General features: G+C 45.8%; 1 pseudogene; it reads right to left on the minus strand.

The window, feature by feature from the left end:
* The window catches only part of LOC146866276 (alcohol dehydrogenase class-3-like), a 177471-nt pseudogene extending 161186 nt beyond the window's left edge, over positions 1-16285 (minus strand).
* Positions 16286-17264: the final 979 nt, after the last annotated feature.

Below are 17264 nucleotides of genomic sequence, written 5' to 3' on the forward strand. Positions count from 1 at the left end.
CTCCGAGTGGGCGGAGGCTGCACCAGCAATTGACAGCGGAACAACACCTCGCACCGCCCCCTCAGTTCCCATCAGCCGCCTCCCACTTGCTCGTGTCCCTTCCCAGCGTGCCCGGTCACCGCATGTCTCCTTCATGCCAGGCACCGCACCCCCTGCCCCTGTCTCCACTGCTGCCGCCAATGCCGAGTCTGTGGACATCCAGCGGCAGCTGCAGGTTGGTCAGGCTGCGATCCTTAATGTCCTCCATGCCCACGGGCAAACCCTCACCAACATCGAGGCATACTTGGAGGGCATTCATTCATCGCAGGCTGACCAACGCAACTTGCTGAGGTCCATAGACTGCACACTGACTGCAGCAGTGGGTCTCCTGCAGCGCGACCTCCCCCCACCTACCCCTGCCCCATCCACACTTCCCACTCCCATGCCTGTCCCACGTACACCCAGACATCGGCATGCACCCACATCAACAGACACAGGCACCACACCAGCAGGGAAGGTCCACCGCACTCCTCCTGACACGCACACACAGGGTGAGGTAGGCACACCCACTGGGTCGGGGGGCAAACATGTGACACGCAGCCATAGTGGGAGTCCGCATTCCACCCAGTCCACTCCCTCCAAATCCCCTCCCCTCAGCTCTCCTGGCCACATCTCCCCCAAGGACTCCTTCATGGGCGCTCTGTCCCTTAGCCCCACAGTGACAACACCACGCAAGCGGTCAAGGAAGTCCTCGGTCAGGGTGGTTGATTCTCCCCCCCTGTCTCCACCCTCCCCCGGTGGCGCTGCGACCCATCCCTCTGACCCCCCCCCCTCCTTGGGGCCTGTGGATCCTTCGGGTGCAGGGGACTCCCTTGAGGACCTTGCAAAGGTGTGTAGTGCCATCCTGGCCTCCGCCTTTGGCCCTGCCCCACCCCCTGTGGTGGAGTCCTCCATCCCTGCACCCACAACGCCTCCCCTTTGCCCTGATGTCCCTGCGGTGCCTGGTGCTTCCCCCCCCCATGATGCCCTCACCCCTGTGGAAGACGAAGGCATGTAACTGTGCAGGCAAGGTAGGGGACAGGCATCGCACAGTGTCCCCCATCCAGCTGAGACTCATTGACTGCCCTATGGGCTTTGTAAATATTGAACTGCCTGCAATCCACGGACATTGTGCTCATGCTGAATAAAGCTTCATTTTTTTTTCATTATAACACTACTGCTATGCTGGTATTGGTGTTGGTGGGGCTGCTACATGGTTTTGGGTGGTGTTTATGTGTTGGGTGTGTGGGAAATGTAGTAGTGTGAGGCTCATTGGGGGGACCCGGGGATCTGTGTGCCATCACAAGGTGTTAGCTCACTTTCTTTGTTCATGTAAGCAGTTACTGCATGGTGCAATTGTCCCAGGGTGTATTCTTTCCTCTGTGTACCCTGATATCTTCCCTGCAGGGTGTTCCCAATATTTAGCGCAGAGCTGTGTCTACATGAGCTGTGTGTGTGACGGAGCCCTTCTACTTTGGCCATGCATGCAGGGCCATGTCTCCACCTGCAACATTCGTGGCATCCTTGGTGATCACTGTACTTGTGTATGGAGTCTGTTGACATGAGTTCATGGGGACATGTTCCCTTGTAGGCAGTATGCATGTGTGTACTTCCAGCCTCACACACATGTGTTACACCCCTCCTGTCTCAGGGCACTGCTGTGAGGACTCCACACCCACCCCTCCTGTCTCAGGGCACTGCTGGTAGTGATAGGCACACACCCCTCCTGTCTCAGGGCACTGCTGTGAGGACTCCACACCCACCCCTCCTGTCTCAGGGCACTGCTGGTAGTGATAGGCACACACCCCTCCTGTCTCAGGGCACTGCTGGGAGGACTCTGCACACACACCTCCTATTTCTGGATATGTACGCATGGAACATACACGGTGGGGGTACGCTCCATGCATTCGAGGTGAGGTTACGAGTCGTACTTACACTGGTGGGGTGGGGGTACGCTCCATGCATACGGGGTGAGGGTACGAGTCGTACTTACACTGTTGGGGTGGGGGTACGCTCCATGCATACGCGGGTGAGGGTCCGAGTCGTACTTACACTGGTGGGGTGGGGGTACGGTCCGTACGTCCGCGGGTGAGGGTACGAGTCGTACTTACACTGTTGGGGTGGGGGTACGCTCCATGCATACGCGGGTGAGGGTCCGAGTCGTACTTACACTGGTGGGGTGGGGGTACGGTCCGTACGTCCGCGGGTGAGGGTACGAGTCGTACTTACACTGTTGGGGTGGGGGTAGGCTCCATGCATACGCGGGTGAGGGTACGAGTCGTACTTACACTGGTGGGGTGGGGGTACGCTCCATGCATACGGGGTGAGGGTACGAGTCATACTTACACTGTTGGGGTGGGGGTACGCTCCATGCATACGCGGGTGAGGGTCCGAGTCGTACTTACACTGGTGGGGTGGGGGTACGGTCCGTACGTCCGCGGGTGAGGGTACGAGTCGTACTTACACTGTTGGGGTGGGGGTACGCTCCATGCATACGCGGGTGAGGGTCCGAGTCGTACTTACACTGGTGGGGTGGGGGTACGGTCCGTACGTCCGCGGGTGAGGGTACGAGTCGTACTTACACTGTTGGGGTGGGGGTAGGCTCCATGCATACGCGGGTGAGGGTACGAGTCGTACTTACACTGGTGGGGTGGGGGTACGCTCCATGCATACGGGGTGAGGGTACGAGTCGTACTTACACTGTTGGGGTGGGGGTACGCTCCATGCATACGCGGGTGAGGGTCCGAGTCGTACTTACACTGGTGGGGTGGGGGTACGGTCCATACGTCTGCGGGTGAGGGTACGAGTCGTACTTACACTTTTGGGGTGGGGGTACGCTCCATGCATACGCGGGTGAGGGTCCGAGTCGTACTTACACTGGTAGGGTGGGGGTACGCTCCATGCATACGCGGGTGAGGGTCCGAGTCGTACTTACACTGGTGGGGTGGGGGTACGGTCCGTACGTCCACGGGTGAGGGTACGAGTCGTACTTACACTGTTGGGGTGGGGGTACGCTCCATGCATACGCGGGTGAGGGTCCGAGTCGTACTTACACTGGTGGGGTGGGGGTACGGTCCGTACGTCCGCGGGTGGGGGTAGGGTCCGTACATATCGGTCCCCACGCTATGTGATGCTTGTGCGTTCCGTACCCAGGCCTTTGCCACGTGGGTACGATCCGTCTCGCCATTGTTGGGGTGACGTGGGTGTGGGCGTGGTACGTCTCGTACCCACGCTCTTCAGGCGTGGGTACGGGACGTACCGGTCTGGTTGTGTTGCCGGTTCGCGTGGTGACGGACTTCCGTTGTGGCGGTCGCTGGCTTGGCTGGACACGCCCCCACCCCCTCATAGTGACCAGGGCATGGGTGTCAGGTATGTCCTGGGCATGTGTGGTGTGTGACTTTGGTGGGGGTTTTGTGGCCTGCCCTGGTCCTGCCACCCCCACCCCACCCCACTTTCCCCCCTCCCTTAGTTATTCTGACCTTCTGCGGCGTCTGCGTCGGAACCTGTAGAGGAGGTGGACTGCTATGAGGGCCGGGATGACACGTAGGTTCGGGTCCATGTCTGTCCGTTGCGTACGGGTCCTCCTTGTTTGCGTCGTCCTGTGTGTCCGTCGCGTACTGGTCCTCCTTGATCGCGTCGTCCTGTCTGTCCGTCGCGTACTGGTACTCCTTGATCGCGTCGTCCTGTCGCGTACTGGTCCTCCTTGTTCGCGTCGTCCTGTCTGTCCGTCGCGTACTGGTGGTCCTTGTTCGCGTCGTCCTGATTTCCCGGCAGTTTTTGGCAGCCGGAAAATATTCACCGTGCGGGATAACGTCGGTGCGAATCGTAATTCCTGGGTCATGAATGGCTGGCTGCGAGCGTACCGACGTCAGGTCGGCGCTTTCCCGGATCGCATTTGTAGGTTTATTTTGTTCGGTCGGGCTTTTTTACGATTCGTACGGAAATGGTGTTCCCGTGCGAATCGTAATTCCTTGTTTGTAAATTTTGACGACCGGGTACGCGTCGGACGGAGAATATGCTCCGTCCGACGGTTCGTACCCGGTTTTTACCGGATCGTGATCGGCACCTTTCCCTACTGCTGGACTCTTTGGAGTGGCAATAGTAATTTTTACCCCTCCTCTATCCAGCACTTTCCCTAATGTTCCACTCACTGGAGTGGGAATAGTAATTTTTACCTCTCCGCTATCCACACTTTCCCTACTGTTGCACTCACCAGAGTGGGAATAGTATTTTTTACCCCTCTGCCATTCAACACTTTCCCTACTGTTGCACTTTTTGGAGTGGGAAGAGGAATTTTTACCCCACCGCTATCCAACACTTTCGCTAATGTTCCACTCACTAGAGTTGGAATAGTAATTTTTACCCGTCCGCTATCCAACACTTTCCCTACTACTGGACTCTTTGGAATGGGAATAATAATTTTTACCCCTCCGCTAACCAGCACTTTCCCTACTGTTGTACTCACTGGAGTGGGAATAGTAATTTTTCCACTCCACTATCCAACACTTTCCCTACTATTGCTCTCACTGCAGTGGAAATAATAATTTTTCCCCCTCTGCTATCCAACACTTTCTCTACTGTTGCACTCACTGGAGTTTGAATAGTAAATGTAATTCCTCCGCTATCCAACACTTACCCTACTTTTGCACTCACTGGTTTGGGAATAGTTATTTTTACCCCTTTGCTATCCAACACTTTCTCTATTGTTGCACTGATTGTATTGTAAAATGTAAGTTTAATGTTTGAATTTTTATAGACTTGTGTTTTTTTCATATTTTAAAATATATATATAGTTATGTTTTATATTATTTTAAACTTTTAACATAAATTAAAAATAATAGTTTATTAATTGTTTTAAAGTAAATATATATGTATAAATTATTATGCTTGTGTGTTTTTACGTTTTTTGTTATATATTTTTTAAATGTATATTAAATGTATTTTATTTTGTTAAAACAATTTTTAATATTTGATATATTTCATATATATTATTTTATTTGATATTTATATAGAAGTCAATATTTTATACATCTATATTTTTCAAATTGATATTTTTTGTCAATCTTTTTGTTCTTACCTGTTTAAGTATAGGAGTTGATATTTTTGTTGTCTGTATTTTTTACATCGATATTTTTTACATCTATGTTGTCTCAATGAACCATACAGGGTAACTCACCACGAGACTGTTGGTGAGAGTCCTTTTGGATTGATGCAGGGCACAGTACGGTATTCAAGAATAAAGCTTGGATAGATGAAAAGAAGTAGAAAATTGGAGTGGGATGTTATAGATGTAAGGAAAAGCATCTTAAAAGCACAATAGAAGAATAAAAGTTAATTTGAAGCTGAACATAACACTAAGGATGTGTTGCTCAAATGACAATGGGTCCGAGTGAAATCGTACAGGAAAGATATTAAAGAGCAGAGTTGGTTCAGTGAACCCAAGGAAGTTGCAAGAGTCATGAAAAATACGGTTGAGTTAGAAGATGGGAGCATCATCACATGAGTGCCTTGCTGTGGCTAGTCATGAAATAAGTAAAAGTAGTAAAGATGAAAATGTTGATGCGATGGTGAATGGAGACGGTTCGAATAAATATTGGTGGTTGGAAACATCACCTACATTAGAACACGAAGGTCAGGAATCTCAGGTACCGGACAGTTGGATGTTCCTTGCACAAAAATGCAATGGTGGGCACCTTGCTGGTGATGAAGGGTGTGAAGATTTGAGAAATAATTTAGTGGATGGTGAAAAAAGAACTTCTGGCTTGGAAGTGGAAGAGAGGGGGATGGAGGTTAAAGTCCTGTACTAGAAAACCCAGCAGATGTGGGTGGGTTATCAGAGCACCCAAAGGTCTAGATTACTTTGTGTGTGAATGAGTGATGAGTATGTGCGTGTATTCCAGCTGCATTCGTTTGGCATCTCTTGCTCCATGGGTGTTCGGAGTTTTCCATTTTTTTTTTTTTTTTATTTGTAGAAAGTGGGATGTGTAGTAGTGTGATTATTTGTATACTAAGGTTAGAGAATGTAGAGTGTAGGTATTAGAATATGTATTTATGCCTTGTTATGGAATGTTACAGCATTGCGGAATTTGACTGCCAGTTATGAACATCATTGAATGTACGGAGTTACTTACGAATAAAAGGAATAATTCTACTACTTCCTGGTGTGTTGGATCACTGCACACTCCCAGCCTGCCTGGGCCGAACTGGCAACCAAAAGTAGCCCTGCCATAAATAGCAAAACAAGTCCCTCTCTTTTCCTTCCCCCTAGCTTTCCATTCATCTAACCATTACCCCCCTCTTTTGCTCTCTCTCCAGTTCTCTCTCTTTCTCTGCTGAAGCCTCTTCTGTGCCTGATGCAATGAACCTCGGGGAGATGAAAAAAGTGACATAGGTGCTAGAAAAACTAGCCTGCTATGGCTCGAGTTCTTGGGAACATTCCCAATTAAATTCTGCCCTGCTCCCTGCCTCCGGGTCTCCCTCAGCGTGAATCAGTGCCATCTTTTAGGCCCCTATTTGGAACAACTTAGAATATGTTACTCATGTCAGCTAATTGAAGGCCTTATAAATGCAAACAGTGTTGCATTGTATGTTAAACTTTCAGATACTGCACAGAAAAAGAGTAGAACGTTCAACCTGCTGCATTTGCACCAGCCAGATAAGTACCAAAAGAAAGCTTGAAATAACATTGATCCCACATTTCTTTTTGTGAGTGGAGGTAGATTTTTCTCCTTGTAGCAACATTTTTTACGTAGTATTTGGTGCCAAACCCGACTGTTCCTTATATTGTAGGAAAGAAAAGAAAATGGTGACTTAATGAATGTTGAGCAGACTACTGCATGATATTAAAATTAGTGCATTTAATTGTTGAGTATTCATAATTACAAAATAAATACAAATGAAACTTGATCATTTACTCCTTAGATCTCATCCCCTGCCTTGTCCCTCCTGGCCTCTTTATGTGTATACCACACCCTAGGTAATGTCCTCCACTTCTTAAGCGAAATGTGAGGAAGCAGGCGACAAGAGAAAGAAAGAGAGGCAAAGAGAATAGTTAAGAAAGAGCAGCTAAGTAAAAGAAGACGGAAGGTAGCGATAGAGATGAGGTACAGAGATAGTAAGGTAGGGAGTGACATATGGTGAGGAGAGAAATGTGAAGTAGTAAGATAGAATGATGCAAAGAGGTGTAATCTGGAAGTGGTTGGTGCAGAAAGAGAGGGACAGACATAGGTGACGATTTAGACTGAGGTTTGAGAGGTAAAGCGAGCTAGACAAAGGCAGTAAAGGCAAAGAGTAAACGTTGAGAAAGAGATGGGTGGGATACGTTTAGGAGTGAGTCAGAAAGAAATGTGAGGAATTAAGAGAGATGAGATAGAGTAAGTGTCAAAGAATGATAGAGGTAGACAGGTTGATAGTTGAGTTAGTGAGAGAAGTAGCGACAGATTCTAGGTAGAGAGATAGCAGTGAAGTCGCGATAGGGGCAAAAAGAAAAAAGGTATAGAACTCGTCAGGTGTAGAGTAGTTAAGCAGAGATAAAGGTAGAGAGAGTGAAGTGTTTAAGGAGAGAGCGAGGTGAGTGCACCCAGTGTGTGACCCCCCCACCACCACCTCTATGCGCTCATCTGATTCGCACTGGCTGGTGCGGGCGCGTCCGATCCGTATTGCTCCTGGAGGCCCTGTGGTGATAGGGACCGTGGGAGAACCTGTGAGGCAGCCTTCCAGCTGTTCAGATCAGCCTACGGGGAGGGGGCACTATTATCTGGGGTCGCACCGCCCGCTCTATGGGGTGGAATCATTCAGCATACTGGGCATGAGGGTTGCGATGTGGCACCAGCGGAACTGAGGCAGTCCCGAGGAATTGATCACCATGCATGGACACCCCTGGGCAATTCAGGAAGCTGGGCACTATATGAGACGGCAAGGGGGCTCTGGATCATAGCGCTGGGGGTCTACAAACTGTCCATACAGCTGGCTCAGGTGGATGATGATAGCCACAGCGCAATAACTCCTTACAGTGACCGGGACTGTGTTACTTTACAGAGCAGGGCCTTGATGCTCCTTTGTCGATCCCACACATATCGTGCTTGGGCCCCATGCAGCAGGCACTTAGCCACTCCAATCAGAGGCTTGTTGTAGATAGATGCTTCCATCCACCTGACATATGCAGGAAGATATGGGTCAGAAAGACCCCAAGCAATGGCTATTGTAGTCTGGGAAAGCTGCAGAGAAAGTGCAGGAAGCAGGTGGCAGTATGGCTGAAGGCGGACAAGATGCAGCCCCACAGGCGATCCTTCTACAAGCCTGACTTCCCTGTCACATGAGCTGAGAGCCGACTTCAGGGCGCTGGATGGTCGATGCAACACCCTGGAAAAGCGCCTGGACAATTTGGGTGCCAAAATAGAGGTTCATGATAAGCGGCTGGATACAGTGGAAGGGAGGGTTTCAGAGGACGGGACGGCCCATCAACGTAGCGCCTAGAACGCATGGAAAAGATCCTAAAGGAGGTTGCTATAAAAAACGACGATTTAGAGGTGCGTAGTAGGCGCAATAACATTCACATCCTTGGGGTCCCTGAGTCGGCCAATACCTGCCGAATGGATCTTTTTGTCGAAACTCTACTGGCTGACCTATTTGGCAAGGACGCTTTCACTCCCGTTTTTTTCGTTGAGCGTGCACATCACTCCCTGAGCCCTCGCCCCAATCCTGGCTGCTCTCCCAGACCTATAATTGTGTGCATCATGAACTTTCGAGGCAGGGACACTGCACTGCGCTTGGCAAGAGAGCGTGGTGCGATTACCTGGCAGGGATCGACATTGGCCCTGTACCTAACTTTACAGTAATGGTTCAGGAGGCGAGGCACAAATACAATGGTGTTAAGGCTACTCTTCGAAATCTGGGACTTAAGTACGGCATATTATACCCAGCATGCCTTTGCTTGGATATCGAGGGCAAATCCTGGATTTTCGACACCCCCACCGTGGTACAGGAGTTCTGCAGAAGCTACACAGGCTGCAGCTGTCATAGGAGCACAGTTGCAACTAGGGCTTCCCCCCTCACAGTGGCTCCGTGGCCAGCATGGAACTTTTGTCCTCCGAATAGTCCTGAGACTCCATGGCTCCGTTTCAAATGTTTTCTTCTTGTATTGGGATAGGAAAATCACTAGGTTAATTTAGTTTACTGCAATGTTGGTATTCTGACGATGCGTTGCTTCTCCCCTGTGTGTTTAGCACGGTAAAGGTGTTATTAGATTGTAATGTATCTTACTTAACTCCTGTTTATAAATCTAGGATGTTTACATGATGCATTTGGCTACCGATTACATGGGGAGGTTCCCTGCGAAGGGTGCCGCAGCAATGGGTGGGGATGGTGGGGGGGTTGTTCGTAGCTTTTGGTTAGTACTAACTGAATATCAGTATACTTACTGTTCAATGAAGAGATTTTGCTATGATGCAATACAGCATTCACTAAGATTTAGGCTAAATGACAACATTGAATAACCTGTCCGACTGCTCCAACCTGTCGCTTATCACCTGGAATGTCAAGGGCCTCAATAATGCTAGAATGCATTTCTTGCAGAGACATGGGATAGACGTTGCATTTTTACAAGAAACCCATTTACCCAAAACAAACGTTACCCATTTCGCGTCCAGCTGGGGGCCACATCGGTACTTTGCCAATTTTAGTACTTACGCGAAGGGCACGGCGATATTGTTACACAAGCGACAGAGAAGGTCGATATACAATTGTAGTAGGGCAGTTGTTGGGCCATTGCGTGGAATTTGTGTGCATATACGCCCCTAATACCGACATACCAGAGTTTTTCCATGATCTACATTCTCAAATCTTGCAGCTTGATGCAGAGCACATATGTATTGGGGGGGGGGGTTAATCTTTTATTAGATCCTTACCTTGATGACTCCTCTACCTCCCCAACACAAAACCATGTGCGCGCCATGCGCTGTTAGAGTTGTGCGACTCAGTTGGGTTGTTGGATATTTGGAGGCGGTGCAACCCGGTGGGTCCTGCTTATTCTCACTACTCTGCCAAGTATGATACATGGATCAGATTGGATTTCTGGTTGGTCTTCCCAAGTCTATTTACTTGGTATAGAAATACCCTGATACTCCCCAGAACATACTCGGATCACTCCCCAGTTATGTTGAAGGCTCGGGCTCCTAGACCAGAGGGGTGTGAGACGCAGTGGAGGTTTCCGGGGCGGGCCCTTATGGATGATAGGTTTCAATCGGAACTTCGCAAAGCATTAGTGAAATATTTTGAGTTAAATACCGGATCAGTCAACTCCTGGGCCACACTTTGGGATGCTTTTAAGGCCTACACAAGGGGTGTTTGTATTTCTGAGCATGCCGGAGTGTTGAGGAACCTCAGGGCCACACTTGCTCATATTGAGCAGAAATTAGAATTGATAGGGAGCATATTGATCGCCCGGATCCTGCTGGGCTTGGCCCACGTTTGACCCTCTTAGCAGAATTCAGGGAATCCGCGGAACGGGAAACCCATTTTTTAAGCAAACATGCCACTGCTTGCCGCTACGGAGAGGGCAAGAGACCGGGCCGCAAATTGTCAAAACCTCTGAGGCCCCCGGCCCCCATCTGGACCGTCATGCATCACCGGAATTAGATCTCCGAGAGGTCAGATTCTCACAGAAACCCCAGGAATTCGGGACAAATATTTAGCATACTATGACACACTATATACGTCCAGAGTATCTCACACGCATCAGACCAGGAGGAGTATCTGGCTGAGATAGCCTTGGTTAGCCCCGAGAACTTTATGCAAAAGTTCCTAGCGGAACCATTCTCCACAGATGAGATCATCAGTGACATGGATGCAATGAATGGCTCCACTGCCCCGGGGCTTGACGGCTTTACGGGTGACTTCTAGAAGTCCTACAAGGACCTATTGGCACAGCGCCTACTAGAGGTGTACAATGAGGCACTTGAGGAGAAGGAGTTGTCCCCCACTTTGAGAGAAGCAGTAATTATCCTACTTCCTAAACTGGGAAAAGACCCGCTGGCATGCGGGTCACACAGACCACTTTCCCTTTTATATCTAGATTATAAAATTTTGGCCAAAATGATTGCGTTAAGGCTAGCCTTGTTCACAACACAGAAGCAACAAGGATGACCGACCAAGGTCCAGCTCAAGCAATACACAATAAGTAAAGATAGTCCGTTAATTGGTGCAAAGCTACTTCCTACATCTGTCATCCAGAGATGTAACATGAGTCAAAACATATAGCCAAAGGTGTAAGGTGCACTCCTTGTGTTCGGACACATTAAATCAAATAGTCCAAACAGTATAAGTTCTCTCTTCTTTTAATTCTTGAGATTTTTTCACGATCATTCAAACACGAACAAAGTACAGCCAACGCGTTTCGTTCCGTACAGGAACTTCATCAGGGCTGCAATAATTACAAACATAAAAAATAACACTTAAAAAACATCTATATATGACAAATATAAAAACAAACAAATACTGCTCAAATTTTAGAGAGGATGGCACACAAAAGGAAAAAAGGGACATACATATAAACGACCCTAGGCATACAAATATCTACAAATACATAATATATACACGTAAAAAGAATGTTTTCATTATAATGACACATACTAAAAAACTTATAATTTGAACAACACGACAATGTTCACTATTTGAAAACAGAATAATTGTAAATAATGCACGTGACTTATATGACTAGCAAAAAACGTATAATGAAGAAAAAGGCAGGAAGAGTGGAAGAAAAGTAAAAAGGAAGAAAGAAATTTAAATGCATTAAGGTATACAAATAAGATAAAACAAAGTAAATAAGAAATAACATTCGAATAATCCAAAGTCACAGAGTACAAACATATATTAGGAAAAGATATACATGAATTAGTAAGTACTGTACCCATTAGATAGCAATTAATATTATGACCCTCATTGGAGCGCAATGAATAGTGCAGCGTCTCGGGTATCAAAGCGATAATTAGTATCAAACCCAATCTACAACAAGTCGATTGGCATCTCACCTATTTCAAAAAGAGTAGAATATAGATATGGTTGGATACTCCTAGGGCAGTATATGCTCCTGTGTGGCTCGTTACGTCGTAGATAGAATTAAAAGGACATATGGAAATTATTTCATTCCTATATAAAAATAAGACATATTATCAAAAGGTAGGTAGATAGATAATCACAAGGCAATAGTAATCCCTAGATAAAAATATATACACAGACGCACAGATAAGCTCACCTTGTGTTTGGTCATCCCATGTATAAATTAATACAATTGGACCCTCATACGGTTTCAATAATGGGACGCATTCGGAGTAGTGAGATTCCTATAGGGAGTGCCATAAGAACCTATATCAACACAATCATTGGTATCAATGTTTAAAAGATTATATAAATGATCACAGCATTAATAATGCCAATCATTCTATACCCCCAGTAATGCTCGTTAAGACACAAACAATCATAAGCCACATCGAATAATAAATTTATAAACAACTTTAAAAACCCCAACTTGGGTATGCGGGTCATATCTATAGTACCTTGATAATAGCAAATAATGCAAGAGGTTGGCGACGCTGCATTAACCACAGTAAAAAGCGGGCCTATATTCATAATTGTACAGGTAAATTAGACGAACCAACGAACGTAAAAAAGCTCTCCAAAGAAACACGCCCGTCCATAATTATATCTCCACCAACAATTAGTCCCCATATCAAGAAGCCACAGAGGAGCATGAGCATATGCAGGAAACAAGACCTCCTACCTTGTCTCCAGCATTCCGAAACAGCAGGGTAGCTGTCAAGTATCAACTGGCCAAGTGGCAAGACTCGCAATTTAAAGTCCTCCTCCGGTCTCCCGCGTTCCAACTCCGAGTACAGTCACGTGATAAACGTGTCACGTGAATTGGCAAAATCGTGCCCATAATAAAAGACGGGCATATGGTACTTAAATGGCGGCCATATTATAGTGGCTAATGGTCAATTGATAGAGCCAGGGCTTATATATTATTAATAAGCCCGCGCAATCACCCGTACCTCAATTCATAAATAAAACCGATTATTTTTAGAAAGTGGGCAGTCACAATTGGATTACAGCTTTAACGATCGTTTTAACGAACTGCCATATATCGCTGCTAATCAAAATCTAAAAAGTGGACGAAGGGCATCTAATTTCACGGTGATACTGGGCATGTAAGATAATATTTGTAATTTAAGTCTAGACTGCGACGGATGGTTGAGTAATCCGCCATATATTACAAACACCTAAGATCTAAGAAGTACAGAAGGGGCGTAACTTATCTATGGCGGCCATCTTGTAGTGTTGATACTAACAAAGACGAGATAGTGATATCACAAACTCTACAAGTAATAATGGCCATTGTGATCCAAATACAATTAAGATAAAATAGTGGCGCATGAGGTCTCACCGGAATTGTAATATTGAGCATCACCACGTTATGTGGAACCCATTGGTGGCACTCAACCAAAGTGTTCCACATATATTCCAATGGCGAAGTAGGATATGCGACCAGGGTAATCATGCGACGTATACACATATATTTCAGAGTAGAAGTCACATAGACATGAACCAGATAGTGTTTTGTTTCATATTTTTTCGTTTCATATTTTTAGATAATGGATCAGAAAAAGAAGAGTGAGGAGATAAAAAGAGAAAGGTATGAAGATGTCAGAGAATGTTTATGACAGTATAAGAATGTCAGTAAATAGCATTTATCACACTGAGTGAGTAACAACATATCTTGTAATGGCAGGCAATATGATAGGGTGGGGAGACCTCTCATGGATGGTTATAGGAAATAGTGTAATTCCCTATCCGTATTGTGCCCCCTCAGAGTTGCCTGGAGGCGACAAATCCATTTAGCCTCACGTTGTCTGACCAAGAGCTCCCGATTCCCATCCCTGTCTCCACAGGGAACATGGTCAATCCCATGGAACCAGAAGTCGTTGTTCTTTGGGTGTATCTCCCTGTAATGATCAGTGAGGGGATAACGACTATCATTATTGATAATGGCTCTCCTATGTTCCTGCAATCGCACCTTTAAGGGGCGGACAGTACTGCCCACATAAATTAGACCACAATCACACCGCAAAATATATATAACATGGGTTGTGTTGCAGTTTATAAAGTGGTCAATTTTAAAGGATTTGGAGTCATTATAAGAGAAAGTCCGTGTTTTATTTCGTCCAAAGGGGCATATGTTGCATGAGCCGCATATATAGAAGCCCATAGGTCTTGAGGGCAGCCAGGTTGTAATTCCCTGTTTGTTCTTCACATAGCTGGGACATAATGCTTCCCGTAACGTCCTTCCTTTGCGATACGTAAGCACGGGAGTGTCAGTAATGCTTTTTCTTAAGCCAGGTACCTCCAAGAGTAAGTCCCAGTTTTTTTTTAAGATGTTTCTGACTTTGCCACTATTCATATTGTATTTGGTGATGAAGCTGACTGGCCTTTCCCTGATATTTTCCTTCCTTTTCACCAATCTCTCTTTTAAGGTCTCTTCCCTCGTTAGGCGATTAGCCTTCTTTAGGGCTTTAGAGAGAACACCCTGTGTATATCCCCTTTTGAGGAACCTTTGCTCGCATTCATCAAGGTTCCTGTAGAATGTATCATCTTGACTGCAATTTCTACGGATTCTGGTCATTTCCCCAAAGGGGATGTTATTAATGACAGATCGGGAATGAGCAATCGTGGCATGAAGAACCCCATTACAGGCCGTTTCTTTCCTGTATAGGGTACTCTCCACCACCTGTTCATGAACATAAAAATGAATGTCCAAAAAGTTTATCTTCTCCTTGTTACATTCCATAATGAATCTAACATTAAAGTTATTAGAATTCAAATAGAGAAGATATTGCTGCAACTGTTCCTTGGTTCCAGACCAAAGACATATGATGTCATCTATGTACCTCCCCCAGTACACGATGTAGTTTGTCCAGGGGGAGGCACATTTGCCCCAGGCGAACTCCCTCTCAAACCAGCCCATAAAAAGGCAGGCATAAGAGGGAGCAAACCTGGAGCCCATCGCGGTACCAAGTATTTGTTGGTACCAGCATCTGTCATGTAAGAAAAAATTGTTGTTAAGAATCATGTTGATCATCTCAATGATCATTTCATTGAATTGATAGAGACTGGCACTCTCCTTGTCGAGGAAGGTCCTCACAGCCCGTACTCCAAGTTCATTTGCAATACAAGTGTATAAACCTACAACGTCCAGGGTCACAAACATCAGGTCTTCAGACCATTGGAAATCCTTAAGTTTAACAAGTATGTCCTTACTGTCCCTAATGAAGGACGGGAGATTCCCAACAAATTTTTGAAGTCTGATGTCTACAAATTCCGCAATCTTTTCAGTAGGTGACCCTACCCCTGAGATAATGGGACGGCCAGGGGGGAAAGAGCCCCCCTTATGTACTTTGGGTAGTACATAGATACATGGATATGTGGGACAAGAAACATTAAAATATTTAAATTCTTCCTCCGTTAGGAGTCCCATTTCCTTCCACTCACTCAGTTTGAGGTTTATAAATAGTTTTAGTCCTGGGATAGGATTTGACAATAGTTTGCGATAACATGATTTATCATTCAATTGACGATCTATTTCTGACTTGTAATCCCAAGTATTCATAACCACAACATTACCGCCCTTATCCGCCTCCCTTATTACGATGTTATCGTCCTCCCTCAACCTGGTTAGGGCTCTTCTCTCTTTGGCAGTAATGTTGTGGTTAGTAGGATTCAAATATCCCCTAGTGGATTCCATCTTATGAAGCTCTTTAGTGACCCTTTCGTAGAATATGTCAATGTTCCTATGATAATTGGTGGTTGGAACAAATTTGGACTTAACCATTAAGCCACTGTCAATTGACGAAATTTGATCTATATTTAGTTCATTTAAAAGTACAGGCATTTCAAAATCAACATCTTCCTCAATACTTAACAACATTTGGACATTACGTATCTCCCCAATTGTTTGCGATATGTCACGTTCTACCTTCTGTTGTTCACATGTCACATTTAAGTTTTGAGAAAAGAAGTCACGCAATTTGAGTAGTCTTACAAATTTGTACAGATCAATGTGTACGTCTGTAGGATCCCCACTCTGCGATGCACAAAAATTTAACCCTTTACTCAAGACTGATATTTCCTCTTTGTCAAGTGTTTTATTGGATAAGTTTACAATTTTTAAATCATTTTCCACAATCTTATTGTCAATTGTTACCATGCAGTTCATGGGGTCAGGGATCATCACTTGTTCATCTTGTTCCCTTGTCCTCTTCCTTTGCTTGTACCTCCCCTTGCCCCTCCTCCCTCCCCTGCGGGTTTTGGCTGTTCTCTTTTCTGTTGGAGTCTGCTGCTTATCCTCAATTTTGCGAGCTCCTTCTGAAAAGAAGAAGCTCCCTCTACTAAAGGGGTATCTGATGTAACATTAGATGCAATACTGCTAAGGGAGGAGGTGGAAACACTGTCTGTAGATCCTGTTTCATCATGACTTTCCTTTTCCTCTCTTGGTCTCTTTTTTTCTTCACTATTCTGAATGTTATCGAATTTCTTCACGAATGTGTATACTCGCCCATCCCGATAATCTCGGTCATCCCTCCTCACTTTCTTAAGTTTCTTATCTTTAAGGTATATCTGATATTCATCCATTACCTTCTTAAGAATTGCAAAGTTTTTAGTTATTAGATCCTTGCAATCCATTGAATTGATCTCCTTTTCAAGATTTTCTATCTCTTCCTGCAGTTTTTCTCCCTTATCCCTGGCATGACGAATTAGGATTTGCATCATTATTTGAGAGGCATTTTCAAGATTGTGTTCCCATTCATTGAGGAGATTATCCTGTAAATCCTCAAAAGTGGGAAAGATCAAAATTCTCAAACCGCGGGGGACTTTCTTATTACTGAGATATTGTTCTAGTGTTATTCCGTCCCACCAACGGGATAATTCTTGCTTCTTAAGTCTCTCTAGTCTTAGAAATAGTGTCTTAAGGCTATTAACGGTGGGTGGTGTTTCGGTACTTGTAATGTGACTTGAATCAATGTTGAAAAGATTTGAGGCCATTTCCTCTCTACCATCCTGGAATTTAGACATTTTTCTTCCTAGTTTAACAAGTAACAATTTGTGATGGGTGCTGGACAGTCAAAAATGAAAATTTACAACACAGAAGCAACAAGGATGACCGACCAAGGTCCAGCTCAACCAATACACAATAA

Source organism: Triturus cristatus, chromosome 2_1, assembly GCF_964204655.1.
Source record: "Triturus cristatus chromosome 2_1, aTriCri1.1, whole genome shotgun sequence".
NCBI lineage: Eukaryota > Metazoa > Chordata > Amphibia > Caudata > Salamandridae > Triturus > Triturus cristatus.